A 27,187-nucleotide genomic window follows, 5' to 3' on the forward strand; every position below is an offset into this window, starting at 1 on the left:
AGCTTTGTTATTTGAGTAGCTGTATCCAGATGGCACATATAAAGGCTAAGGACAGATTATGCCCTAGATTTGTAGTTTCAAAGTTTACTGAGATACAAAAGGACTGGCAAGTGGAGTAAACCGTCTTGACAGGATCAAGGATTCCTCTGTGTTTACACTTATAAGCCAAGCTACTAGCTATGCGAAAACACACAACCTATGATATACTGTGATCACTGACAAACATTTGCTAAACACTGTGGGGCGGGGGGGGGGGTAGTGGTGAGGAAAAAAGGCAGTGTTGAATCTCTGGGCTGCTTCACAATATAGAAGTGGTACTAAGCATCCTGAAGGTCTACCAAGCATATCCAGTTCCTTTCCTACCGGACTGAAATATGGACTGTGCAGTGAGCATTGGGATGTTTTTTTAAATGAAGATTTAGACCATGGAGATCCAGAATGGTCCAAAGATCCTTGGTCTTTCTTGACACAAAGATTCTGGAGTAGACACTAGATCCACTGTGGTGTGCTGGAACTTCTTGGATGGCTCCTTTTTGTAGTAATTGCAAGAATGATCATGCTACTGTCATTTTGTGGTGAGGCTGGAACCTCTGGAACAGCCTGTGCTCTTTGTTGGGGATGATTATGAATGGTATGCAGTAGCATCTGGGCATTTTCTTCACTCAAGTGCCCCTTGTGATGGCAGACCAGTTTTCTGGATGAAGAGAGAATTACCCCAACTGGTTCTAGAAGAAAGCAACTGGGCAAATTTTCAGGAGCAATAAAAGGGTTTTCCTGAAAAGGAGCCTCTAATGCCTTGGTTCTACAGACATCTGCCCCTGGGATGGCATCCACTAAAGACATCTCCCCTAGAGGGGCTCTGCCCAAGGACAAGTCATAGGAAGAATGCTGGGATTTTTTTTTTAAACAGAGTTCGTTTTTACTTCTCGGATTCCTGGATTAGAATTACCAAGGGTTAGCAAAGGGGACACCAACCAGTAGACAGTATGTGCCCCTCTTCCTTGCTTTTCATTAAGCCTTCCTTTACTTTTGGACTGAACCGTGAATCTGTCAGAGGCATTTCAAAACGACACCTTAAAATTGCCTGAAAAACTGTACAATCACAGCCAGACGTACAAGAATGTTGGTGCCTCCAATTCTTACTGCCCCATCATCTGCACTGGACAGTAGCCTAAGGGTCAGGTTAGTGATGGATAACATGGAAAATGATGTCTCCATTTGCCTCCTGGTGTCCAGCATGGGAGTTCTCTGAAGGGAATCCAATGCTTGCTTGGATAGACTCCTTTTGAACCATGTAATGAGAAACACAATTCAGCACCTTCAGGGAAAAAGTCCAGAAGGTGTAAGCTTGCTTTCCCAATCAGTCCATCATCTTTGATTTCCTAGGACAGACTGTAGAGCTTTCTTATGATCGTGTTTTCTTGGCGGCTACTACAACCACAATAAAGTCTATCAGAGGTCCCCTACTTTAATAGGGTTGGTCCTTGAGAGCTCATCTTTTGTTTTGAAGGCATTGGTTCTACCACAATGGAGTCTCGACATGCCTCTCCACCAGCAGGTCAAGAAGACAGTTGGTGGGAGGGACCACTGTGGAAGCAGTGGAGCCAGTTCCAATCTTACAAATGTGGAACAAACCACATGTTTTGTATAGAAATATGAACTGTAGTAATTTCATTGCAATCATTACATGTGTTGCCCTGTTTTGCTGTTGCACTTAATGCACTGTCCTACATGATGTATTTTTCTGCTGTTACTCCTCTTTTAAAAGTTATTCTTTCAACTTTTATAGTATGTGATTTCATCTCTCAGTTCCTGATGAACATTTCCTCAGTGGCAGAGGTGTCAGTGGGCCAGTTCCAACTTTATCTTATAATTTCTACAACTTTCCCAAGTGGCATATTCAGGGAAACAATTAGGACCACCTTCACCTTCATCAAGTTACCAAGGTGTATGCCCTATATGAGAGATTCCATTGGGAAATTAAGCATCTCCTCTTGCAAACACTTGTGCAATTCAGACTCTAGGAAGAGTCTCCTTGCCCCACGCTAAAGTTTTCCGATAATCATGTTGAAGGGTGGGATCTAGGTCTTCAGATCTGGGCTTCCATGGGACTGAAGATAAGGACTGATGGCTTCAGATAAACTAGAATGTAAGGCTGAAACCAGAACAGAAGAATATCCCCTTCCCATGTAGGATGGCAGGCCAAAATCCTCTCAAATGCCTTGAGCACTGAAGCCAATGCCAATGGCCTCTAAGGCAGCAACATCCACACTGTCTCCAAGTCTAAGGATAAGGCCAACAGCCCCGATGGCTGTTTCATGTGTGCTGAAGGGTGAATAGGGTCAAAAACTGAAATCAGAGCTGATGTATCAAGCGCAGAACAGACCAAAGCCATAAACAGATGTGAACAAGTCGATGCAGAGAAAGGCCTTGGGACATCAGTGTTGAGCATTTGGCTCAGATACCTCCTCGGCCCAAAAGATTTTGCCTCCAAGTGCAATGGTAGCACTGTTTTTCTTGATGCAACTGATGCTCTATGCACTAACAGGTGGAAAAACTGGGGCCGTCTTCAGTTCCAAAGCCACTTTAACCAAAAAAGGAGCAAAAAGTAAGGGGAATGAGAAGGCCAGCACTGTCCATCCTGGGTGTTGAGGAGGGATGGGATGACTCTCAAATCATTTGAGTTTTCATAAAAGCATTCAGCATTTGTTCTCATTCAAAATCAGCTACACTACTGGCGGCAGACCTGGTACCTCTAACTGAGGGATTAGGAGCCCATGAATTTCAAGAGCTCCTTCTCATAGGATTAGCAATTGGTCAGGTTTACTTTTTTGGGAACTTCATGGACAGTGATGGTGCTGGTGTTGATGGCTGCTGACACAGAGGGCTGGGAAACAGAGTTCTGATATGGTCTAAGGAGAAGAAGGGAACTGCCCTGATGGTCTATGCTGACACAGAGGGACGGGAAATTAATGGTTTCTTTTAAGGTCTAAGCTGGAAATTCCCTTGATGGTCTTGGTATATTCATCACCACAGAAGATCAAAGACCATCAGAATGCCTTTGACTCTTCTCATTCCCTTTCATTCTCTCATTGTCTTTGTCCTTGTCAATAATTTTTGGTTCTCAGCACTTTTTGAGAGCCGAGAGGAAGATTCACCAGCCAATTCTCGTGTGGTGACAGGGAGCTCTTTCAATATTAATTTGTACTCTAATCAGTTAGGAGCAACCATGGTCCAAAATACGGGCAAAGGTTTTACTGACCATCTAATTGTTCCCAGCCACAGGCAAATGACCATTGCCGGTGTGGATCCTGAAATAGGATGTTTTGACCACACTTGGCACATTTTTTTGAATCCTGAAGCCTTCTTCATGTCTGCATACTGAAATCTGGGGAAAATAGTATCAAGAAGAGAATTATGGAAGCAATGACAGAAAAAAAGAAGTTATGTACTCACCATAACGTTCCATCTGAATAGGCATACTTCATTTGTCTTCAATCTGTGGGTCTTCAGATCCGCATTGGATCTGACAGACGCATTATCCAGCTATGGCTCCGAGCTCTATGCTCCTCCCCTTTGCCCCCCATCTCCTTTCTCCCCTCAGATCGAGTTTGCTACCTAACATGCATCAGACACCCGGACCCAATGACACCTTATCACCAGGAAAACCAATAGGAAATTCCCTTAGCCTGGACAGAACAAAGGATCCCAACAATAACAATCTGATAAGAAAAAAAATATCATCATCTGAATGATAAGGTTAGAGGGAAGGAGGGGGGAATGGGTGAAAACAAATGAAGTATAACTACTCAGATGGAACGTTATGGTGAGTGCATAACTTCTTTATCTGAAGTAGTTTACTTCATTTGATTTTCAACCTGTGGGACAGAGTCCCCAGCTTACCAAACTCTTGGGTGGCCCTCATGGAAAGATGTTCAGGAGCAATGCAGAGCCAAAGGATGCTCTACTTCTAGAGACAATGTCTAATTTATAATGCAACATAAAAGTATGAGATGATGCTCAAGTGGCAGCCAAACAAATATCATCCAAAAATACCCTGGACCAAAAGGCCGTTGACGCAGCCATAGATCGGGTCAAATGAGCTTTCACTTTCCCTGCAGAGACAGTCCTCTCTCCAAATAGGCTCGGCCAATGCATTGTGAGATCCAGTGAGCAATTGTCACTTTTGTAACTGGTTTACCGAAGGGCTTGGCATAAGATACAAAAAGTTGATCAGATTTGCAGACGGGTTTAATCCTAAGTAGGTAAAACCTCAATTGTCTATGCACATCCAATAAATCTAATCTATACTCCCCTTTATTCTGGTAGTTACGAAAAAAGACTGGCAACTTAATGGTCTGATTAATATTGGCTTCCAAAGCTACCTTAGGAAGGAAAGACGGGTTTGGTGCATAGCGACACCCTATCTTTACGAAAGACCATGTAGGGCATTTTGATCGAAGCGACCAAGAAGGCAGTTTTTCAAGTCAGAAATTGCAAATCCACCGAAGCCACAGGCTCAAAGGGGGAGAAACCAATGTCTGTAACAGTAAGGTAAGGTCCCACAGTGGGATAGGATCCTTTACTGGGGGTCTAAGAAGAAAAGCACCTGTTGAAAAATGCTAGCCAGAAAATCTAAGACTGCCGAAAGAGGAGCGGTAACAGGGTCCAGGGACCGCTGAGAGGCCCATATCGAGAAATGTTTCCATTTACTACGATACAATTTTCTGGTACAGGATTTGTGAGCCACTACCAGAATAGATAACAGTGGATCACAAACCAGGAATCCTAATAATCATAGTAACTGGAGCAGCTAAGCAGTGAGCTTCAGACTATCCAGGTCTGGGTGTAGGATCCCCGAGGGATGTGAGAGATCAGGAACTGGATCCAAACCTGTCAAGGCCAGAATGCGTCGATGAGGATCACAGTGCTCCCCAGCCTTCAGGCTTTCTGCAGAAACTTCGACATCAGGGGAAGAGGAGGATATGCAAAAAGAAGACTGGCAGGCCAAGCATGAATCAGAGCGTCTCTCCGGATTTCCCCTGCAGGGGATTCAGAGGGAAAAACCCACTGCATTTCGTGTTGGAAGGAGATGCGAAGAGATTGCAGCAAGGACGACATCACTCTAGAAAGATCTCTTCTGCTACTGAAGGGTTCAAGACCACTCGTAAGGACTCAGGATAGATCTGCTGATCCTGTCCGTTAAAATGATGGACTGTACCGGAAATAGGATAGCCTCTAATTTAAATGGCTAACCTAGAAGAAAAACAACAGGAAAGCCTCTAAGTTAAACAGCTAACCAGAGGAAGGGGGTGGGGGTGGAGAGAACTCTCTAATTTAAACGAGTTCTACAAAAAAAGGGGCACTATAGAAAAAATTGTTAACTACAACAACACTATCGCTAAAATAAACAGAAAGATACTAGAATAGTTAAATTCTAGAGAGAATTTACACAAAAAGTTAAATATACAAGCCTAAGCCTGAGCCAGAAAAACGACACCCTCACAGCTGAAGCGGCAAATGAGATCTGGGTAGCTATCGCTAGGCATTATGGGATAAGGGGTAGCCTCAAGCCAGTAAACAGCTCTTGAGCTATTGAAGATGGCCGAGTCAGAGCAGAGGATCAGCTCCGATCCCAACCAGCAAGAACGAAGGCGAGATGGACAACTTAACATTGTGCGTTGTCACCAGAAAACGGCTGGAGATTGCCCATCCCCACACTCTCATGGCTTCTCGACACAAGGGATAAGACCTGGTTCCCCCTTGTTTGTTGATATACCGGATCACTGACGTATTGTCCATCTGAACTGCAATTGTTCCAAGATGAAGATCAGCATGAGGGGCCTACAATTGTTCCTAGAGGAAGATGAACCTGAAGGCCTGCAATGCAAGGAGAACCGCTCTCATCTCTAGGACACTGATGTGCAGAAATGTTTTGGAAGGGGATCATATGCCTTGGACTGTCCTTCCTGAACAATGACCCCCCACCCTAATAGGGAGGCATCCGTGGTCACCATAGTCTTGGGAAAGGCAGGTTGGAACGGACGTCCCTTGAGGGGATCTGGAGACTGAATCCAGCACCAGAGGGAGTCCCTGCACTCTCTCGAGATTCTCACCAGAAAGGACAAGGGGAGATCTAACAGGGACCACTGACCCGCAAGCATCCACTGCAACACTCATATGAAGACGCACCATTGCAAGAATACTGATCATGGCTGCCATAGACCACAATGCTCTTAACATTGCCTCGGCTGTCAGTAAATGGGTCTGAAGAATGTGTAAGATGTGTAACCTCAGATTGTGTATCCTGTCTAACGTAGGAACACCCTTGTTTTTAATGTGTCCAGCTGCACCCCGATGAAATCCAAAACCTGAACTGGGAGTAGAGCAGATTTGTTCATGTGATTGTGATGCTCAACTTGTTGGCTAGCCGAAGGAAGGAGTCACTAGCCTGACAAAGTAGATGCTTTGAAGGGGCAGTAAAGAGTCAATCATCCAGGTACGGAAAGACCTGAATACCCTGAAGCCTCAAGTGAGCCACTACTACCGCCATTACCTTGGTGAACACCCAGGGGGGCTGTGGTGAGACCAAAGAGAAGGGCTTGAAATTGATAGTGATTGGCTCCCAGCTGAAAGCAAAGGAACCTCCAGAGTGCCTGTCCATCTTGATGCGATAAGTATGTGTTCTTGAGATCGACTGAGCACATCCAGTCTCTGGCCTGCAGAGAGGGCAGGATAGAATGAATCGTGACCATCCGGAATTTTGTCTTGGTTACAAGACAGGTTCAATTTGGACAGATCCAAGACTGGTTTGAGGTCTCCCATCATTTTTGGCACTAAAAAGAACCTGGAATAAACTCTGGATCTGGACTGGTCAAGGGGGACCAGTTGGATGACTCTTTCCTTTAGCAGTGAATCTATTTGTACTGCTGCGTCCTTCCCTCAGCGCAGGTGGGACACTCGGGAGGGCTTTTTTGGATGGGGGAGGTTCCTGGAACGGAATGAATATCCCCTGGATATGATGCTCAACACCCAGTGATCTGTTGTTATAGACTCCCATGCTAAAGGGTGCAGCGACAAACAACCCCCGACTGCCGGGCAACCCCTCAAAGCTGCTGCCTGAGTTTATCCAAAAAAGGTTCTCGGGACCCAAAATTCATAGGACCCCCCTCTGCCTCTAGGGCAGCATCTGTCAAAATCCCCCTCTGCCTCTAGAGTAAGGCAAGTCCTGAGCGTCCTGGGAAACCGCCTGAGACTTGTGGAACCACAAGTTTTTTGGGCCTCACTGGTTCCTGGAAAAGGACCTTTGAAGCAGAGAGAGAAGCAGATCCAGACAGCGTCTTCCCATCCTTATAGCTCTGGACCAAAGTCTCTGTCTTCCCAAACAGGGAAGAACCGCCGTAAGGGGCATTGGTAAAAGGCACCTTAAAGGGCTCTATAAACAGACATTAGCGGAGCCAGGAGTGACGCCTGATGGCAACACCTGTCCCCGCCGCCCATGCGGCTCCCTCCGTGGTGTGGGAGAGAAAACGCATGGATGTGTTGGCTACTGCCTTTAGGGTGGCCATTCATGCATTGAACGTCTTCCTGTACTCTGCTGACATGGACACTGGGGTTGACTCTGATTTCCTTAACAAGATCTCTATGGAGTTGGATGACATGCGCCATATTGTTCAGCGCCCTCACAGAGAAGGTCGCTGAAGCATAAATTCATTTCCCAAAGCGATCCAACACTCTCAACTCTCTGTCAGGAGGGTGGACAGTGGAGCTCTCCTGAGCAAGCTCGTTCTTGGTGGCCACCGCCACCATCATAGCATCTACTGGGGACCCCTTGTGCCAATGAAGCTTGTCTGAGGGTGGACTCAAAACCTTATCCGGCTGCTTAGGGATTGGCTCTACAGTGCCCAGCTCATTTCCAAGTCCTAGATGTTATTAGTTCCACAAGTGGGTCGGCAGGAGGGGACACCCAAAAGAGGTAGATGGGCCTGTGCCAAATGCCTAAAGAAACAGACTCGTCCAAGGTTGGCTTTGGGGTAGACCCCATGATGTCCCCCAAAGGAGACATCCTCAGGGACTGACCTTGGGGAGCATTCCCCTTCATCCAAATCTGTGAGGAACTCTGGCAGAAAGTCCAAGTGCCTCCTTTTACACACATTTGTGGGGGGGGGGGGGCTCCTCAGGGTGATTGTCTGGGGAGGCCTCGCAAATGGGCTGTTCTGAAGGCGGAACTACCTGGGGCATTACGGGCACGGGCTGTCCCTGAGAAGGCAAGATGGCCGGAACCACATTCAGAGCCAGGGGGCCTGGACAGATTCAGAGGACAAGATAGTCTGAGGTCTTGACCCCATGACAGCCCTCCCCACCACTTCAAAAGCAGAGAGGGAAGGAAAAGCAGAGAGGGAAGGTGCCTCCTGGGCAGAAAAGGCAGAAGTTGCTCCTTACCCCGACAGGGTAGAATGAGCAGACTCTGCTGGAGCAGAGACGCCAAGAGGGATGCTCCTCTCTGACAGGCTAGGAGCAGAAAACATCCCCTCAGATCAGACCCCGAGGCTGCAGCTCTGAGAACTCTGATCTGACAAACTCAAGGCACCAGCCAGCATAGAGGTGCAGGGTACCATCAGCACCAACCTCTCAACTCCATCCTCAGATCCAATAACTCTGAAACCACAGGTCGGATTGGAGAAGGAGTAATAGGATGGAATAAGGGTTGGAAGGGACCCACCCCAGAGGGAGAAGGCCCCGGCAAGACCCCCATCTCTTAGTGCGGATAAACCTCATCATCTTGTCCATCTCCGCTTCAGAAAGGCTCAGAGTGGAGTAGGAGGACTCCGCCGAAATTGGATGGGTGTGCCGGTGGGGGGAGGACCTGACTGCAGAGCGGCTTTCTTGTTCCTCAGGTTCAGGAGAAAGCCTAGGGGACCCGAGCCTAGGAGTCACAGGCCTGGATACAGGCTTCACTTTCAGTGGTGGGCCAGCTTGCGACAAGCGGTCAGGGGATCGCTTATGAGACTGGTGTTTCTTAACCTGATCACCTTCCCCAGATCTCTTGGCGGGAGTGAGAGTCCCAGAGGCCAGGGAAGAAGACGGAGCAGCAGCTGCTGCTTTCCCCACAGGGGAAGAGGGGATTGCAGTCCCAGAAGAAAAGGGCAACAGGCCCTTAAGGATCAATTTGTCCCACCTAAGTGCCCTGGGGTTAAACCCAGCGCAAATAGGACAGGGGGACTGGAGGTGCTCAGCCCCAAAGCAGACCCCACACAGAGTGTGGACATGCGCTGGAGAAAGCTTATAGCCAGACCATGTACACTTTCCAAAACCAGGCTTTGGGGCATCCATCATCCCTTCAGCCAGCCCAGACACACATACTCATGAGCGAAAGAGAAGGAAAATGGGAAAAGAAAGCCTACTCTTTTTTTTTTTTTTTTTTTTTAAACCAACAACCCCAGGGGAGGTACATAAAAGTTCAAGAGGAAAGAAAAGTAAAGAGGAAGCTAAAATAGAGAAATATATGCTTACAAACACTGAAAACATGCTGGAGCTCGGACCACGCTTGTTCACTCTCAGGCGGCAAACGAAATCTGAGGGTAGACGTGAGACATGGAGCATTATGGGTAAGGGGAGGAGCATGGAGTTCGGAGCCATAGCTGGAAAATGCGGCCGTGACAGATCCGATGCGGATCCGAAGACCCATAGGTTGAAGATCAAATGAAGTAAACTATTTCAGATCATTAAATAAAAGTTGAGATTTTTTTATTATGAAGTGAAAAAATATTCAATAATTAAGTATTATAACAAAGATAATACACAAGTGTGAAATTATGAGCGTTCCCCTTAAGTCAATATGCTTTTTTTGACAATGGACACACAACAGGTTCCTTTATATGTTAAACTGTGTGGGCTCCCAAGCTTGATCAGACATATGTGGTCAAGTTTCATTAATCCTTTGGGGCTATATCTGGCCTCTCTTGATTCCTTTACACTTGCTGGACCACCACATGAATTCTTCCTAGATGGAGATAAAAGGGCAGTATCTTAAATGGGTGTGTGTGTTACTCCCAAAAACTTTTCAGGTACTACTGGAATTTCCTCTTGTGCAAGTTGGCAAGAAGAGTCATGCAAGAATGGAAACTTAATTGTAGCCTACAGCTCTCAGGAATGCCAGTGCTGACCTAAATGTTCTCCAGAAAAGGTTTAAGAGCTTATGGCTAGAATTATTTGTTTTACCTGGCATCCAACAATGCTCCCAGAAATGTTTGTCCTCTGTGTTAAATGCTTGACTTGAAGATGTTCAGAGAGACCATAGGCTGTACAGAAAATAGCTAGAGTATTTCATGTTGCTCTGCATTTGCTTAAGAAGGATGCTGGAATTTGGAAGTTGCACATGTACGGGTAAAGAAGAGTTGCCTAGGTCCTTTGTTCAGCAAAAAACTGGTGGTAACACGTTGGTCTCTCCACAATGTGACCAACACAGAGTAGGGTAGTGAATTGGCAATGTTAGTATCCTGCTCCAAATTAAGAATCATCTGTGGTCCTAGGGGTGTGGATATTTAGGTAAACATCTGTTAGCTTTAGACTTCATAGATTCATAGATAATTATCCCTTGTGAGATTCAAACCCTGCATCTTGTATTTGTAAAGCAAACACCTTAACCATTAGGCCACCCTCCCAACCCAAACTTGCAAAGAAGTCTGCAGAAAAAGCAGTAGTAATAATGCTGGAGGAACTATCATCATGAATTTGTTTACCTTGACAAATTTGCTCAGCCTGGAAGGATATCAAAAAGTTCTTCTACGACCATTTTTTTTCCTGAGACTGAAAAAGCCTGGAATTAAATCCCTTTCCTTTCTCCTATAAGGGGAACATTTTCACTCTGACACCGGAAAAGAGTTGAACCAAGACAAGTTCTGCTAAATGCTCTTCTAGGAGGATGCAAGGCATTCCGAGAAAGTGGAAAAGGTTATAAAAGAAGTTCTGTACTCACCATAATGTTCCACCTGTGTTGTCCATTTTCATTCTTCCTATACTAATGGGTTTGGGATTAGACTCTGCTATTCACTAACTCATGACCTCAAAAAAACACTCTAGCTTCCTTCCCTACCTATAATACACCAAATCCCTAACATCATGTATTTGCTGCTTGACAGGAAGACCAATATAATATGCCATATCTGGAGCTCAACACAAAAAGCAGTCATATCCTTGAAGCCACTCACTCCTCCAGGAGTCGATCATTAAAAAAGGATGGGGGTTGCTGGGTGGGGAGCTGAGGAAGAATGAAAATGAACAACACAGATGAAACATTATGGTGAGTACATAACTTCTTTATCTGATGCTGTCAAATTTCATTCACTCCTCAACTAATGAGACAGAGTCCCCTGCAACCTAAAATCCTGAGTGGACTCTAAGGAAGGATATTCACGAATATGGTTGAGCCAACAGCTGCTCTCTCTCTCTCTCTCTCAAGACCAAATCAACTTTGTAATGAGTGATAAAAAGTATGAAGATCTGATCAAGTTGCAGCCACACATATATCATCCACAGAAACTCGAGACTAGAACACAAAAGAAGTTAGCAAAAATCTAATTGAATGAACTTTTAAAGGTTTTGGTAAAGGTAGATTCAACTTGTTACACACAAATCAAATGCAATCTGTCAACTATCTGGCTAGAGTTATCTTTGTAACTAATTCACCCAATTCAATTGTGTGCAAAGGAGATAAATAGTTGATCTTTCTAATTTATTTTGTTCCCTGTAGGTAGAAATGCAATTGTCTATGGACATCCAGTAAATGCAGCATATATTCCCCTTTATTTTCAAAATTTGGAAAGAATACTGGCAAGTTAATGGACTCGTTCAGGTTAGATTCTGACACCACCTTAGGAAGAATGGAAACACTGGCACGTAACGTTACCTTATCCTTATGAAAAATCAAATATGGAGGCTTAGATGATAAAGCTTCAAGTTCTGAAATTCTTCTAGCAGAAGAAGTTGCAGCTAGAAAGATAGTTTTCCAGGTCAGGAATTTAATATCATATCTAGCTGCCAGATCAAAGGGAGAATGAATTAAGGCTTGCAGTATCAAATTTAAATTCTATGGTACAGTGGGGTCTTTATAAGGGTGCCCTAGCAGGACAGTGCCTCTTAAAAAAAGCTTTCCACAGCTTAGAGGAAGCCACTGAAGAAATTTGAAATCCAACATGAGTTAGAAATTGCTGCAAGTTGGGCTTTTATAGTTGATGAACTAGCACCTCCATTAAATAAACTCTCCAAAAATTCCAGAACCAATTAAACTGAGTCTGAGAAGGGGGTCAATTTGATTTTGCTTTGTCCAAACAACACATCTTTTCCATTTATTCCTGCAGAGTTTCTTAGTAGAAAGTTTATGGGAAGAAAAGTATGGATCAAGAGGGAAAGCGAGCATTGGCTGTCTGGGTATTAAAGGAATTGGAGAAACCACAATGTTAGGGTGAGCTTTGAAATATCTGGGTGAACCATGCCTGTCAGGTGGAACAAAAGGACTGGAGTTGGATCCAAATTCCAAGGTGGATATTGTAGGCGAGGCCAAAGGAAGGGAAACCAAATCTGTTGAGGCCAGTAAGGTAATGAGGATGACTTTGCTCTTCAACCAGACTGTTTGCTTTCTGCAAGAATTTGGGAATTGGGGAGTCAGAGGGTAAGTATACAGAAGACCGGGGGGGGCAATCATGGAGTACAGCATCCTTCGGTGATTCCCCCGGCAGGGGGATATGGACAAAATAAAAGCCGCTGCACTTGTTTAGGGGAGATGCAAAAAGACTGCAGCATGGCTGGCCCCACTGACAATCATTTTTGTGACTTTGTTGTTGAGAGACCACTCAGGAGGTAGTAAGATAGACCTGATAGGTTTGCTCTCACATTGGAATTCCCCTGAATATGTGCTGCTATTAGAAAGCAGTTGGAAGATATTGCCCATTGCCACGTTCTGAGGGCTTCTCGAGACAGGGGATAAGATCCGGTTCCCCCTTGTTTGTTGATGGACCAAACTACTGACATGTCTGTCTGGACTGCAATTGTTCCATGGGGAAGAGAGTCTTGGAACGCCTGCATTGTCAAAAGTACCGCTCATCTCCAGAACATTGATATGCAAAGTTGGCCTCCAAGTACCTTGAACTGTTCCCTCCAGAACACCCTCTCCACCCAATCTGGGATGTGTCCATGGTCACTATGGCCTTGGGCTGAGGGAGGATGAAAAGATGGCCTTGTGATAACTGTTGCAATTACATCCACCAGCAAAAATCTTTTGCATACTTGAGTTATTCTCATCTTAGATAACATGGCTTGAGAAACTATTGACCACTTTACTGCTGGCATCCACTGTAGAATTCTCATGTGGAATCTTGTTAAAGAAACTAAAATTATTGCCACTGACATTGACCCCAGGGCTTGCAGAATTAATCAAGAAGAAATTCTGGTACTGTAAATTATTTTTCGGACCTGCATCCTCATCATTGAAGAGAAGCTACCATAGATACTGTATTGAACACTGCTCCTATGAATTCTAATGAAAGGGTTAGCTGCAAGGAAGACTTGTTGAAGTTTATGGTAATTCAAGAGTTTGTAGCACCCGATCGTGTGCTTCTATCAGTCGATGCCTAGTCGGGGCAGTAATATGTCAGTCATCTAAATATGGAAACTCCAGCAAACCTTGCAATCTCAAGTGAGCTGCTACCACTGCCAGGCACTTTGTGAACACCCTGGGGGCTGTGGTGAGGCCAAAGAGCACTGCTCTGAAATGAGTGACTGGCGCCCAGCCAGAAGTGCAAGTACCTTCTGATAGTACGCATCCTGAAGGTGTAACCAGCACATCCAGTTGTCCTTGCCCAGAAAGGGCAGAATGTACTGAACTGTGACTTTTCAGAAAGTACAGTGGTGTACACTTACCATAAATGTAGATGTTCGAGTGTATTCACTGTTGCAGTCATCACATTTGGGTTATCTGCTTGCAGTAGCCCTCAGTCGGTCTGATTAACAGTCTTGGGTCCTGCGTCGGTTGCTGTCTCTTCTTCTGTGACGTCAGGAGTACAAGACATGCAGCCAACGCCATTACATCAGTTTTTCTTGCCCCAGATGTCAGGTGCCCCCTTAATGGGAAGCAATAAAACATATGTACACAAATATACAAGGATATACCTCCAATAAAAAAGCAAATACCACAAAAAGCTTTTAAGCATAGTAAGAATAATAGAGGTATAGCCAAAGAAATTAGGGGGCTTGGAGGGAGGGTAACCAGGACTGCAACAGTGAATACACTCTAACATCAACATTTATGGTAAGTGTACACAACTGTACTATGTTCTTTGTGTTTCACTGTTGCAGTCATCACATTTGGGTAGATTCCCAAAGCTAAGGATGGGAGGAGGAAGTTAGATAACATTAGGACCAGCTATAAGACCCTGCAAGACTACATGGCAAAGCCAGTTCTGGACCTGGAGAAAACTGGCAAATGGTAATGCTTGGTGAAGGTATGTACAGAACTCCAGGTAGCAGCTTCTAGGATGTCCCTGGTAGGAACACCTCTGAGGAAGTCTGTAGAGGTAGATGCAGCCCTGGTTGAATGGGGTCTGATCCCCTGTGAGACAGGTTTTCCATGGTGCTTGTAGCAGAAATAAATGCAATGGCCTATCCATTTAGAAATGGTTTGCTTTGAGATAGCCTTCCCCTCTGCCCCTGCAGCAAATGCCACCAGTAGTTCAGATTTCCTTTGAGATTTAATCCTGTCCAAGTAAAACCTAAGTTGCCTGTGCACATCTAAGGAGTGCAGTATCCGTTCCCCTTTGATTTGTGGATTGGGAAAGAAGGTTGGCAAATGAATGGACTGATTGAGAACCACACTGAATACCGCCTTGGGCATGAAGGAGGGATTGGTTCTGAGGGTCACCCTGCCCGCATGAAAGATGATGAAAGGCTCCACAGCCATAAGGGCCTGTAATTCAGATACTCTTCTTGCTGAAGTGATTGCTAAAAGAAAGGCAGTTTTCCAAGAAAGGAATTTTAATGATTGCTAAAAGAAAGGCAGTTTTCCAAGAAAGGAATTTTAAATCTGCACTAGCAGCTGGCTCGAAAGGAGGAAGAGTGAGCTTCTCCAATACAAGGTTAAGGTCCCAGGCTGGAGTTGGGGCTCTCCTGGGTGGTCTGAAATTTCTGGCCCCTCTGAGCAGTGGATGCGAGAAGAGGGGAGGTGCTGTGTTATAATGATCTGAAATGGCTAAGGCGTGAATTTTGATGAAGGAAAAAGAAACTCCCTTGCGAAGCATGTCAGTTAAGTATTGAAAAATCTGAGGTAAGTTGGGCGCTGCTGTGCTCATCCCTTGAGATTGGTTCCAGGCACAGAATATTTTCCATTTTTCAGCATAAGATTTTCTAGTACTAGGCCTCCTTGCCTCTAAAATGATATCCATCACTGGTTTACTGAGGGATGGTAAGGGAGAGATTAAATAATTAGCCAGGCTGCTAGGTTCAGGGTTTGAAGCTGAGGGTGCAGAATCTGATTCTCCTGTTGAGACAACAGGATAGGGGTCAGAAGCAGATGCCATGGGACCAACAGTGACACACTGCACAAGAGGGGGTACACCAGTGTTGGCGTGGCCAGTCTGGTGCAATCAATATCGTCCTTCGTTTGTCCTGTTTGATCTTTAGCAGTACTTTGGAGAGGAGAGGCAGAGGAGGAAAGGCATAAACTGATAGGTTTTTCCAGCTGAAGGACAGGGCATACACTTTCCAAGCCAGTTTATGGGGAGTCCTTGTGCAAAATTTGTCCAACTGGTAGTTCTGAGGGGAGGCAAACAGGTCTATATCTGGACTCCCCCATTTGTTTGTCAACATGCTGAAAATCTTTGGTTTCAATTTCCACTTGTGTGGGTCCATGAGGTTTCTGCTTAGTCCGTCTGCCAGTGTATTTAGTTTTCCTGGCAGGAATTGAGCTTGTAAATGAACTTGGTAGCTCAAGGCTGTGTTCCACAACGCCATGGCTTGTCTGCAGAGGGGGTAAAAGAATGGGTACCCCCCCTGCTTGTTTATGTACCACATAACAGTGGTGTTGTCAGTCTTTACCATTAATTGTCCTGGAAGAATGTGGTCTTTGAAGGCTGCATTCTGGACAGCTAGCATTTCTTTTTGATTGATATGCAGGTGCATTTCACTTGGGTTCCATTTGCCCTGAATGCACTTCCCTGCCAGATGAGCCCCCCGTGCATAGTCTGATGCATCTGTTAGGGTCTGGGCGGCAGGGGGTAGAGTGAATGGTAGTCCCTTGTTTAGGTGGCAAGCCTCTGCCCACCAAAGAAATTCCAAGCATAGGCAAGGTATGATAAGAATCATTGCTTCTAGATCCTGAGAATGTCGACACCATAGGCTGTTTAGATACCATTGTAGTTTCCTCATATGCAGTCTTGCATATGGAATTAGAAGAATGCAGGAGGCCATGAACCCCAAGGCTTGCAATATTTGTCTTGCAGATAACAGTGTTTTCGTGGCCACTGGTTTGAAGTAGGTTGTCAGGTGAATTTGTTTATCTGGGGTGAGGAAAGCCATCTGGGAAGTTGTATTCAAGCTTGCTCCCAGGAATATAATTTGTTGACGGGGTACCAGGTGTGATTTCTTTTCGTTTATAGTGTACCCCAGACAAGTTAGCACCCTTTGCACAAAAGCCAGATGATTCAAAAGTATGTCCTGGCTTTCTGCCTGAATTAGACAATCATCCAGGTATGGGTATATTTGAATATGTCTTTGCCTGCAAAATGTAATGACTGGAGCTAGGCACTTTGTGAATACCCTGGGTGCAGTAGATAAGCCAAAGGGCAGTGCAGAGAACTGATAGTGCTTGTAGCCTGCTTTGAAACAGGTATCTTCTGCAAGATTCCCTGATTGGGATGTGCAGGTATGCTTCCTTTAAATTGAGTATTGCCATCCAGGCATCTTTTCCTAGCATAGGAAGCAACTAGTGAAAAGTCAGCATCTTGAATTTTGGAATTACCAAAAGGTGTTTAGAATAGACAGGTCCAGGATAGGACACCATGAATTGTCTTTTCTGGGTACCAGGAAAAGTCTTGAGTAGAAATCTTGTCCTTTTTCCTCTTGTGGTACAGTTTGAATAGCCTTTATGCTTAAAAGACAGAGTACTTGCTTTTAAGCCTCTGCCCACTGATTTGGGGGTAGATTTGGCCAACCGTTTGGGGTTGGTAAAGTGTGGAAGTGAAATCTGTACCCTTGGGACACTATAAAACTCATTTGTCCTGGGTAATGAGTTCCCAGTTTTTGGCCTGCAGACCAATCTTTCCCTCTAAAGGAGCAGTCAGTTGAGAAGTGCTTAGAAGTTTTAAAGTCAAGTCACTGAGACAGCTTTCCATAGGGGGGGGGGGGTCTTACTTCACTCAGATTTGGAAGCGGAAGCCCCCCACTACTTAGTCTTGTGCGTACCATGGGACTGGGCTTGGACTGAGAAGGCCTGGAAGAGGCAGGAAAGGACCAATTCTTAGAGGGCCAATGCCTACTAAATCTTGGAGGCTGAACTTGTAAGAAATCTTTAACAGTTTGCATAGATTTAGCTTTATCTTCCATCTTTTTAAGAACTTCCTCTGCTTTGTTGCCAAACAGGTGGTCCCGATTTAAGGGAGCATCCAACAATTTAGCTTCAACGTGATCAGGCAAAGATTGCTCCTTAAGCCAAGCATGCCTTCTAAGTACAGACCCAGTGACAGGAGCCCTGCAAGAAGCCTCTAAAGAATCAAACACACATTGCAAAGTATGTTTTCCAACCTGTTAAGCAGAATGCATTAAATCCTGTAAATCCTTATTTTCAGCACAGTCAGGAATCAAAATAATTTTCTGTTTAAGCAATCCAATAATATGTTGTTGATACTTTAACATATGAAACTGACAGTTTAAGGCCCTAATGGCCAAGGTTGCAGAAGTGTATACCTTCTTACCTCATCTATCCAGCACCCTGGAGTCTCTTCAGAAGGGGTAGGATTTTTGGCAGTAGAAGCCTTAATGCCCTTGGCTCCCTGTGAAATAGTCTCAGGATCCGCAATAGGACTTTTAAAAAGGAACTTGTGAGAATCAGGAACCCTGTAATATCTATCAGGTTTCCTGGGAGCAGCAGGCAAAGAATCAGGGGTCAAACTAGATTTCGAAAAGGCATCAACAATGTCTTGTACAGGAGGGATAGCTAAAAGCCTATGCTGAGACAGGAGTAAAAAGTCCCTGAGCCTCTTTTTCTAATCAGAGAAATCCTGGCTTTCTCAGTGGAAATGCTCCCTTAGAGTATGCAAGGTTTCACCAAAAGAGAAATCCTCTGGAGGGGAAGCAGAGGGAATAGAGTCCTCTGCATCAGAATCCTCATAAGTAGATAAGGGTAAACCCAGGTCATCAGAAGAAACAGAAATATCAGAATCCTGGTCAGAAGATTCATAAGCAAATTCAGTCGTAGGTCTCTTAGAAGAGGATGGTTAGCTTCCCTTGATTAAAGTTATAAGGTCTTCAGCCATTCTTATCATTTGTTTTTTAGGCATGGGGGCCTGAGCATGAGGCCTGGGCGTCGGTTTTCTAGGCATGGTTCGAGTTTTAGGCCTTAAAGAAGAAGGTGGCGCCGGTTTAATATGCAAGTCCGTAGGCCTGAATACACCCTCAGAAGCCAGTGCCTGCACAGCGGCTCCGGACCTATCCAAGGTAGAGACATCCATAGGTTCCACAGCTGAAGCATCTCGCGGCATACAGGACTCCGAATGGGTCTCAGTAGAGGCCTGCGAATCAGACGTAGTGGGAATCAGGGGCTGCGAAAGCACCTCAGTGAGTACCAGTTAACTGGCGACTGGCTTAGGACAAGCATCATTGACAGCTTTGGACCTAGGCGGCCTACCTCTGTCTTTATCTTTGTGTTTTTTTGGAATGCTGGTAGTCGGATGGCTTATCGACGACATATCTGGATAACTGAACAGAGAACCCAAATATATAGAGGCGTAAATATACAGATGGATAGTGCGTTGGTTAAATAAGGCAGAAAACCGACAGCAAGGTACGTTGTGGTCAGGGCCGAGGCAAGGAATACAGTACGAATGAAAATCTTTGTGAGGTATTTGCTTTCCACAAGAAATGCAATTATTAACTTTTACTGACATCAGTAAGGAGCAAGAAAAAGCTTCCCAAGCGGGGTACTTGGCTTTAGTTGAAGATTTTGGTTCTGAAACTCGAAAACGAAAATTTCTGGAGTCAGCCGACCAGCACTTGCGAACTGCTTCTGCTTCAGCCACCGCACAGCAAGAAAGACTGGGGTAATTGCATCAGCTGCATGTTTTATACCCCTGACAACCTGACGTCACGGAAGAAGAGACAGCAACCGATGCAGGACCCAAGACTTTGTTAATCAGGCCGACTGAGGACTACTACAAGCAGATAACCCAAATGTGATGACTGCAACAGTGAAACACGAAGAACATCTTTGTGTGCTAAACTGACTTGCTCAGTATACTAAAATCCAAAACTGGTCTCCAGTCCCCTGTTTTCTTTGGGACTACAGAATCTTGAGCAAGTTCCAGATTCTATTGGATCTGGAGGGACCTCTTGGATGACATTTTTCTAGCAGCTTTTGGATTTCTAGTGCTGCTGCTTTCCTCTGACTGGAAAGTCAGGAAATTTTCTTAACAATGGAGGAGGTAGGGAAAAGAGAATTATATAACCTCTGGATGGAAAGAATTCTCTGCACCCAATTATTTTTTTGCTATATCTAGTCAAGCTCTCTGGTGCAGAGATAAGTGACCCCAACTGTCTCCAGAGGTGAGACATCAGGCCTCCTTTCAGGAGTGCTGGAAGGGTCTGTTGGAAAAGGAATCTCTAGACCACTGGTTTTGCGGGCCTCCTCTGCCATGGGACATTGCCTTCCGTTATAGCTCCCCCCCACTGCCTCTGGGGGAATTATCTCCACACGTCCTGGAAAGGACCCTGGGACCTTCTGAACCACAATTTTTTGACCTCCCTGTTAACACCTTGCAAAGGTCTTTTGAGGGGTCAAAAAACATACGCCCACTGCAAAGAGGGTCTTTCCATCTTTTTCACACCTGGAGAATGTGTCCTTTTCACTGTGGGGTCAAACAAAAAAGTCCTGTCAAAAGGAGCATTAACAAATGAGGACTGCTCACTGACAGAGCCCACACTATAAAAGTTGCAGACTCCAAATCTGACTTCAAACCAGTGACAAGTGGAGTACCACAGGGTTCAGTCCTGGGACCTATCCTGTTTGGTATCTACTTCTCTGAAGTACAGGCTAACACAGAAGGCATCTGGCTAACAAAGTTCGCAGATGACTGCAAACTAGGTGCTATAGTCGAGTCCCCAACTGTGGACATTCTACAGAAGGGCCTCACTAAGACAGTAGTCTCTCCTTTGATAATCACATTGCCACAATAGTCAGGAAATCCTTCTATGTGGCACACCTCATCACAAAAGGGTTTTCATCCAGAAAAAGACTTCATTGTTCCCCTCTACTCGACACTCAGACCCATTATAGAGTACAATGCCCCTTCTAGAATGCACCTCATAAGACTTCTGCAGCAGCTGGAAGGGCCACAGAAGTACCTCACAAAGAGAATTACTGGCCTCAAACAGATGCCCTATGCAGACAGTCTCAAAAAACTCCAGCTTTACTCTGTAGCATATCGCCTACTCCGAGGTGATCTCTGCCTAACATATAAAGCTATGTCAAACCCAGAGCTGTTGGACATGCTACACCGAAAGAAATCCCAATCCCTCCGAGCTACACGCTCTAGGGACCTAAACCTCGTCACCACAATAAACCAGACATGTTGGAAGGATAGACTCCTGTCCCAGAGACTTACCATACTCTGGAACAAGCTAACCATCTATGTCGAGCAAAGTTCCTCATTAACACTCTTCAAGAAAAATCTTGACGAGTGGATGGGTAATAAGAAATACACCCCTGGGGATCACTTGTGGCTCTGCTCGACAGGGCCACAGGAAATGAACTTTCTTAGGTACGGTAAGCCAGGGAACTTTGTTAGCTAGGCTTACTTAGGCCCTTGGACCGATAGCCTAGTACCTACCTACGAACCTATGAAGGGCACCACAAAATCACACAGGTGCATCCAGGAATGCCTCCTGATGGAAATACCTGAACCTCCGGCCATTGCCGCATCTTATGCAGGGTGTGAGATAAGGCTCATGGATGAATTAGATATAGCTTGTAGGGTAGCCAACTAAGAGACTACTGAACAATTTGGCTCAGCAGTTTCGGTTCTAGAAAGAGATTTCAATAGCTCTTAAAATCTCTGAAGTCTTGTAAAATGTGCCAGATAGTTAGCAATCTCAGTGCAAAGGTCACTGAAGCATAAACACGCTTCCAAAATCCATCAGTTTCCCTACACTCTCTGTTAGGAGGATGGACAGTGGAACTCTGTTCCACAAGTTCCTTCTATGTAGCTGCCACCACGACCATGGCATCTACTGGCACTCCTTCACCTCAAAATTCTCTTCCTATTGCTGGAGCCAGAATCTGGTCGGGCCTCTTGGGGATTGGCTCAACCATATCAGGTTCCTTCCATGCCCGCTCAGGGACTACATCAATGAGCTTGTTGGCGGGAAGAGTAACCCAGGAGGTAGACAGGCCAGCTTCAAAAGCTTCTAGAAATACTGATTCCTCTGAATAAGGTTCTTGGGAAGACCAGCCACCCTTCTGCTTAAGAATCTCTAGAATGTCTCCAAATCAGGCGCAATTGGGTGGAGAATTTAGGGAACCCTCTCCATCAAAGTTAGTATCCCCAGTGAGACTCTTAAGAAGAGTCCAAGTGCCTCCTTTTGCACTTTCTCTTCCTAGGGAATTCTGTGGTGGGGTGGTCCGGTGAAGTATCAGAAGAGATTAGGATAGCCTGCTGGGTAGTCGGGATGCTGTGAGTTGGCTGTCCCTGTAGGATATGTTGGGACTCATGGTGCAAAGTCATCTGAGAAGCCCAGGGTGGGATCCGAGGGGGTAAGACCCATCTGTCCTGATAGAGCAGAGAACACTCTTTCACAACCTCAAAGGCAGATCGCACCAGAGAGAAGGAAGACAACGGAGCCAAGAAAGCAAGTTTCTGGCCAGTTACGTCCTTCTGCTCTGAGAACAACCCACATGAGGCAGAAGTTGTAGGCGAGCTGTCCAGTGCCTAGGCTTCGAGAGGAACAGCTGCTCTGAAAACTTGGATTAGACTCCAACCTCCTGGATCTGACAGGGATGCTTCAGCTTCAAGAGTTATCCAGCTCCTAGCATGTTGGAGCTGGTGCACTCAGAGAAGTATTCGGATGCAAACCAGACAGGCCCAGAATGCTCAGATCAGAGGGCTCAAACAATAAGTTGGATTAGAGAAGGAGAAGCAATGGGTGGCGTAGGAGATGATCGGATCTCCTAACCAGAACGAGTAGGAGCTATAAGAATTCCCATTTGAATTTGTTCCGTGAAGAATTTCCTCATCATCCTCACCACATCTGCTTCCATGAAACTCCAAGGCCTACCAACAATGGTAGGAAAAAAGGTACACTCAAAGGTGTATGAACTCTAAGGATATCAGCAATACTAATGTGAAAATAAAATTAAAAATTAAAGGTAGTAGTTTTTTAGTAAGAAATACCATTTAAAGACTCATCTTTCACTCTACAATCAAGAGCTCATGTCTAGATGCAAAAGTGGCAAACGAGTTCTGAGGGATATTAGGGATTGATGCATTAAGGGTAGGAAAGGAGATAGAGTTTTTTGGAGGCCACGAGCTAGTGTAACGGCAGAGTCAGACCCAATGATTGGATCAGAACAAATCAGCTGAGGAATGAAAATTGACAACAAATTCTATTTTGAAGCCTCATGACATGCTCTCCCCATAAATGTCTGGCTTTGTTGACCAGTTTGCTCTGAGGTGGGATAGCATCCCACTCATGATGGCAGAAGTCAGGCAAGTAAAAGGGGAACAGAGTTATTTTGGGAGAACTATTAGCACTGCCTACAGGTATCCAATAGTGACAGTGATACTGATTGCTGCCTGCCCTTTATCCTTTCCTCTGCCATCTCAGAAGGCTTGCTTCTTTTCAAAAGACCTCCTTTACTTGAAATGTTATGTTCTAGAGTGCTTCTTATACAAGGACAGTGGAATACAGGAGCTTAGGAATAATACTAGTCAAGTGGCCAAGGAGACAATACAATGCCTAGTCATATACACATTTAAATAGACAAACTTAAAAAGTTCTTGCGATCCTTCTCAAGCAATTAATAATGCTAATCTCCCGAATCAAGCAGGGACTTCCATAATACGCACGCTGTAAATTTATGTTTACCCATCCAGCCATCAACAATAGCCTTAAAAATGTAGACAGAATAAGAAGTTATGTACCTACCATAACGTTCCATGTTAGTTGTCTTCTTCTTGCCTTCTTTCTTGCTGGATGGGTTCGGAGCCGATCCTCGGCTCCGACAATACTAAAGCTCGAGAGCTAATTCCACAGGCTCCCCATATCCCACAATGCTAGGTGGTAACTCCTCAGATCTCGTTTGAAAGCTAGGCCAAGCAAGAAAATACTCCATAACATGGAGAAGGGTAACCCACCTCTATAAGGCTGACTGTGAGGTGTCCTAAACCTAACAGAGGGAAAAAAAATATAGAGGTGGTAGAGCTTGGGAGAAAAGAATTGAAAGGTCACAAGACAATCTCCTCTAGGTCTGTCCAGGCTAGGGGGAAGGAGGGAAGAAAGAAGTGAGAAGACAACTAACATGGAACGTTATGGTAGGTACATAACTTCTTAATGTTAAGTTGTCTATCTCGCCTTCATTCTTGCTGGATGGGACCGCATCCCTAGCACCTTGTCCCGGGTGGCCTATCGGAACAGACTCTTGAGAACAGTGGAAGCAAAGTTGGCCCGGTCTCTGGAGGCTATGTCCAACTTGTAATGAGAAATGAAGGTATGAGGGGAAGCCCAGGTGGCTGCTGAGCAAATAGAGTCAATAGGAAGCCTATCCTGAAAAGCTATGGATGTGGCTAAGGCCCTAGTAGAGTGAGCTCTAGGCTTCGAGGGCAACTGTTGGTGTCTGATCTCATAAATAGAGGTAATCGTAGAAGTAAGCCATCTAGAAAGTGACACTTTAGTGACTGGAAGGCCCATCTTGCCTTCCGCATATGAAATAAACAGTTGGTCTGATTTTCTAAACTGCTTAGCTCTGTCTAAATAATACCTAAGTTGGCGATGAACATCTAAACAGTGCAGTTTCTGTTCTGACCTGTTGACATAGTCGGGGAAAAAAACTGGGAGATCAATAGTTTGATTCAAATTTGCTTGAGAGGACACTTTGGGCAAAAAGGATGGATTAGTGCGCAAGGATACTCTATCTTTGTGAAAAAGTAAATACGGCGGACTACAGCATAGAGCATGGAGTTCCGATACCCTTCTAGCTGAAGTGATGGCTATTAGAAAAAGCATTTTCCAAGACAACAACTTCATAGAACATGAAGCCGCAGGTTCAAAGGGGGGTAGAATCAATGATGCTAGAACCAAATTCAGATCCCATGGAGGAGGTGGATCCTTGATAGGGGGCTTAGGAAGAAAGACTCCTTTCAAAAAGGCTTTACAGAGTTTGTGAGACATAATAGTAGACTCTGACACACCCACATGAAAATTAGATATAGCCGCCAATTGAACCCTGATAGTAGAAGGAGAAGGGCCTGCTTGGAAAAGCTTAGCTAGGAAATCCAGAATGGACTGAATAGGTGCAGTAAAAGGATCGATTTCTCTCGACGCTGCCCAGAAGGAGAAACGTTTCCATTTGCTGCTATAAATCTTCCGGGTAGAAGACTTATGAGAAGCTATCAAAATATCTCTGAGTGAGATATTAATGGAAGCCTGGCTAAGGTTGGAATTGGAGAAACCACACTGTGAGGTTCAGAGAAGGAAGGGATTGGTGCAGTTGACCCGATTGATGGGTCAAGAGATCTGGAACTGGGTCCAGATGCCATGGTTGCACCAAAAGGTAATGGTGAAGAAAGGGAAACCAAACCTGTTGAGGCCAATAAGGGGCAATGAGGATCATTGAGACCTTCAGAGCGATGGCTTTCTAAATCAGCTGAGGTATCAGTGGGAAGGGGGGAAAGGCATACAGGAGTCCCGGAGGCCAATCGTGAACTAGAGCGTCTCTGACGGGATGACCTGGTAGGGGAAAGAGGGTGAAGAAAATCGGGACACTTGCTGTTTTGGGGAGTGGCAAAAAGATCGCAGCAAGGTTGGCCCTAAGTTCGAAAAACTTTTTCCAACACTGATTTCTTCAGAGACCACTCGTGAGGCATAGGAATTGCTCTGCTCAGTCTGCCTGCTATCACATTAGACTTGCCGGGAATGTGCGTTGCTATCAGGAAACGCTGAGAAGAGATCGCCCATTGCCACAGTCTGAGTGCTTCTCGACATAAGGGATAAGATTTGGTCCCACCTTGCTTGTTGATGCACCACACTACGGACATATTGTCCGTCTGAATTGCTATAGTTCCCTTGGGAAGAGAGTCCTGAAGGGCTTGCAATGCTAAAAGCACTGCTCTCATCTCCAGAACATTTATGTGCAAGTGGCACTCGATCGGCTGCCACATGCCCTGGACTGTCCTGCCCTGGTAATGCCCTCCCCACCCGATCAGGGAGGCGTCCGTGGTCAGAGCTGCAGCCGGGGACGAGGGAATGAAAGGTCTCCCTAGAAAAAGTTGGAGAGATGTGACCCACCAAGAAAGATGATTCCTGCATGACTGAGTTATGCTGATAGTGTGGGACATTGGAAGAAGTTGAAATGACCACTGAGTGAAAAGCATCCACTGAAGGATCCTCATGGGGAGGAGAGGAATAGCCGCCATAATCCCTAGGACTTTCAACACCAGTCTGACCTTGACCCTGTTGTGTCGTAATAGAAGAAAGACCTGCTTGTGGATGTCTGCTACCCTTTGTTCCGTGAGTCTGGCTGACAGACTGACTGTGTCTAATCTTGCACCTATAAAGGTAATGGACTGACAAGGCGACAAGACAGACTTTTTGTAATTTACAGAGATGCCTAGAGTCTGACAGGTTCGTAAAGTGTAGTCTCTGGCTAAAAGAAGTAGATGCCTGGTGGTGGCAGTCAGGAGCCAGTCGTCTAGGTACGGGAACACCTGGAATGCCTGGCCCCTCAAATGAGCGGCGACCACTGCCATGCATTTGGTGAACACTCGGGGGGCTGTAGTGAGACCAAAGGGCAGGGCCCTGAACTGAAAATGACTGGCTCTTAGCCTGAAGCGGAGAAATCTCCTGGATCGTCTGTTCATCTTGATAGTACGCATCCTGGAGATCTATAGAGCACATCCAGTTGTCCTGACCCAGAAAGGGCAGAATGGACTGCAGCGTGATCATCCGAAATTTTGTTTTCTTGACAAACTTGTTCAAGTTGCTGAGATCCAAAATGGGTCTCCAGTCCCCTGTCTTCTTTGGAACCAAAAAGAATTTGGAGTAGATTCCGGATCCTTGTTGGTCTGCTGGAACTGGTTTAATGGCTCTTTTTGCCAGCAGCTTTGAAATTTCTAGTGCTGCTTGCTCCCTTTGACTGGGTGGAACGTCTGGAAGGGAGTTTCTGGATTGTTTTGGGATGTGAATGAATGGAATTCTGTAGTCTTCGGATATGATAGACTGTACCCACTTGTCTTGAGTAAGGGAAAGCCAGGCTTTTGGGTACAGAGATAATCTTCCCCCGACTGCCTCCGAAGGTTGACAGTCGGGCAGCCCCTCAGGGGTGCTGAAAGGGTTTGTCAGAGAAAGTTTCTCAACTACCCTGATTCTGCGGGCCCCCTCTGTCTCTAGGACGGCGTCTATTATTATTGTTCCCCCCTCTGCCTCTAGAGGGAACGACTCATAATCAGGTAAGACTCCCTGTAGTTGTTTGCGGAACCACATCTTCCCCCCCTTCTGACCTTTGGGGTAAGGCCTAGAAGGGGGTAGAAAAACAGACTCCAACGGCAGAAAGAGTCTTACCTTCTACCTCACACCTTGTCAGAGTATCCTTCACCTGTGGACCAAAGAGAGATGATCCATCAAAAGGGGAGTTAGTGAAGGACGCCTTGAAAAGGTCCGCAAAGCTACATAGCCGCATCCAGGCATGGCGGTGTAAGGCCACCCCTGTACCTGC

General features: G+C 45.5%; 1 protein-coding gene across 3 annotated transcripts in view; it reads right to left on the reverse strand.

The window, feature by feature from the left end:
- PRC1 (protein regulator of cytokinesis 1) overlaps window positions 1–27,187 on the reverse strand; it is a 2,137,226-nt gene that overhangs the window by 1,095,064 nt on the left and 1,014,975 nt on the right. The window lies entirely within an intron of this gene.

Source organism: Protopterus annectens, chromosome 7.part0 (assembly GCF_019279795.1).
Source record: "Protopterus annectens isolate FY-2018-M chromosome 7.part0, PAN1.0, whole genome shotgun sequence".
NCBI lineage: Eukaryota > Metazoa > Chordata > Ceratodontiformes > Protopteridae > Protopterus > Protopterus annectens.